The sequence below is a fragment of the Lethenteron reissneri genome, chromosome 38, assembly GCF_015708825.2.
Source record: "Lethenteron reissneri isolate LAM-NWPU_2019-01 chromosome 38, ASM1570882v1, whole genome shotgun sequence".
In the NCBI taxonomy this organism is placed as follows: Eukaryota; Metazoa; Chordata; class Hyperoartia; order Petromyzontiformes; family Petromyzontidae; genus Lethenteron; species Lethenteron reissneri.
Window position 1 is genome coordinate 3438087 of NC_083816.1, and position 2672 is coordinate 3440758.

Sequence of the window (2672 nt, forward strand, 5' to 3'; positions counted from 1 at the left end):
CATCACCACCACCATCATAATCATCACCACCACCATCATCATCACCATCATCATCACCACCACCACCATCATCAGCATCACCACCATCATCACCACCATTATCATCACCACCATCACCACTATCACCATCATCACCACCACCACCATCATCATCACATTGTGAGTCATCACCACCATCATCATCATCACCACCATCATCACCACCACCATTACCACCATCATCACCACCACCATCACCACCATCATCATCACCATCATCATCATCGCCATCATCCTCAGCGCCGCCGCGTTCCTCGCCCAGAGCCGGGAGCGCGGCAGAGTTTCCGTCCTGGGGGAGTCGCAGTGACTACGCGTCACTTCATAGAGCCACGGACAAGGGCGCCAGTGTGTGTGGTGTGTGTGTGTGGTGTGTGTGGTGTGTGTGTAGTGTGTGTGTGGTGTGGGTGTGATGTGTGTGTAGTGTGTGTGTGTAGTGTGTGTGTAGTGTGTGGTGTGTGTGTAGTGTGTGTGTGTAGTGTGTGTATGTGGTGTGTGTAGTGTGTGTGCAGTGTGTGTGTGTAGTGTGTGTAGTGTGTGTGTAGTGTGTGTGTGTAGTGTGTGTGTGTCCGTGTGTGTGTGTACGCGTGTGTCCCCAGTGTGTGTTTCCAGTGTGTGTACCAGTGTGTGTGCAGTGCATGTGTGTATGCGTGTGTGTGTCTGTGTGTGTGTGCGTGTGTGTCTGCGTGTGTGTGTGTGCGTGTGTGTGTGCGTGCGCGGAGACTCGATAACACTTGAGACCACGAGCTCCGTGTTTATAAATGAAAGATAACGCCGCCATGCTCCACTTGCTAAGTAGGTCGGGGGCCGTGGGGGAGGGGGCCGTGGGGGGGGTGGTGGTAGTGGGGGGGTGGTGGTGGTGGGGGGGTGGTGGTGGTGGTGGTGGGAGTCGGGAGATGCACACCTTCCATAGCCCCCGCCCAACCTCAATCCCGCCATCGTGAACCCCCACGTGAGTAAACCTCCTCCTCCTCGTGCCACTCGCGGGATCAACTCGCAGCCACGAACCTCCCCACCTCGCCGGGTGTGCAGGAGGTTCGTGGGTTCGATCCCGACCCTGACGCCTGCCGCTGTATATGTGTGTGTGGCTAGGAGATGTTGACTACCTCGCCCGGTGTGCAGGAGGTTCGTGGGTTCGATCCCGACACTGACGCCTGCCGCTGTATGTTTGTGTGTGGCTAGGAGATGTTGACTACCTCGCCCGGTGTGCAGGAGGTTCGTGGGTTCGATCCCGACACTGACGCCTGCCGCTGTATATGTGTGTGTGGCTAGGAGATGTTGACTACCTCGCCCGGTGTGCAGGAGGTTCGTGGGTTCGATCCCGACACTGACGCCTGCCGCTGTATGTTTGTGTGTGGCTAGGAGATGTTGACTACCTCGCCCGGTGTGCAGGAGGTTCGTGGGTTCGATCCCGACCCTGACGCCTGCCGCTGTATATGTGTGTGTGGCTAGGAGATGTTGACTACCTCGCCCGGTGTGCAGGAGGTTCGTGGGTTCGATCCCGACCCTGACGCCTGCCGCTGTATATTTGTGTGTGGCTAGGAGATGTTGACTACCTCGCCTGGTGTGCAGGAGGTTCGTGGGTTCGATCCCGACCCTGACGCCTGCCGCTGTATATGTGTGTGTGGCTAGGAGATGTTGACTACCTCGCCTGGTGTGCAGGAGGTTCGTGGGTTCGATCCCGACCCTGACGCCTGCCGCTGTATATTTGTGTGTGGCTAGGAGATGTTGACTACCTCGCCTGGTGTGCAGGAGGTTCGTGGGTTCGATCCCGACCCTGACGCCTGCCGCTGTATATTTGTGTGTGGCTAGGAGATGTTGACTACCTCGCCTGGTGTGCAGGAGGTTCGTGGGTTCGATCCCGACCCTGACGCCTGCCGCTGTATATGTGTGTGCGGCTAGGAGATGTTGACTACCTCGCCTGGTGTGCAGGAGGTTCGTGGGTTCGATCCCGACCCTGACGCCTGCCGCTGTATATGTGTGTGCGGCTAGGAGATGTTGACTACCTCGCCTGGTGTGCAGGGGGTTCGTGGGTTCGATCCCGACCCTGACGTCTGCCGCTGTATGTTTGTGTGTGGCTAGATGTTGACTACCTCGCCTGGTGTGCAGGAGGTTCGTGGGTTCGATCCCGACCCTGACGCCTGCCGCTGTGGACGTCTGGAGTCTGCGCGTCTCTCTCTGCGCGTGGATTTTGTCCCCGGGTCCTTCGGGGTCTCCACGTTTGGCAACGCGCGTTTAGAGCACTTGGCCGCTAAACATTTCCGCACGATGAGCCAATTCGTTGAGCTCTCGTTTTTTGGCCAGGTCACGTCTGAAAGAAAAGAGTGAATAGTTAACCAGCAGCAGCCATGCTCATTCCAGTGCTGCATGAAGGCCTCTCCTCGCCGCCGCAACGTTTCACGATCCTGCAATTTAACAACTCACGCGAGCACCGTGAGAGAATGTAATCATCGCCTCCCTCTCCTCGGGAGTCCTCCTCTCGACCGCGTTCCTTGCGTTCCCTGGTTGCCACCCTGTGATGAGTCTCGACCCTCATCGTCCCTTCTAACCGTGACCCGTGCTGCCCGAGCACCCACTCACTCAACAGCTTGATGACTCCATGCATCGGCGTGTGTCCTCTCATCCACGCGTTCCCT

The 2672-nt window shown here is 57.5% G+C and overlaps 1 long non-coding RNA gene across 3 annotated transcripts in view; it reads right to left on the bottom strand.

The window, feature by feature from the left end:
- LOC133351701 (uncharacterized) overlaps window positions 1-2450 on the bottom strand; it is a 6838-nt gene extending 4388 nt beyond the window's left edge. The window contains exon 1 of one of the 3 annotated variants that reach the window (XR_009756211.1): window positions 2130-2450. This is a non-coding gene — a long non-coding RNA (uncharacterized LOC133351701). Of the gene's footprint in view, window positions 1-252; window positions 355-2129 lie in introns of those variants that run through there. The other 2 variants (XR_009756209.1, XR_009756210.1) reach the window with 2 other exon arrangements.
- Between the last annotated feature and the right edge of the window lie 222 nt (window positions 2451-2672).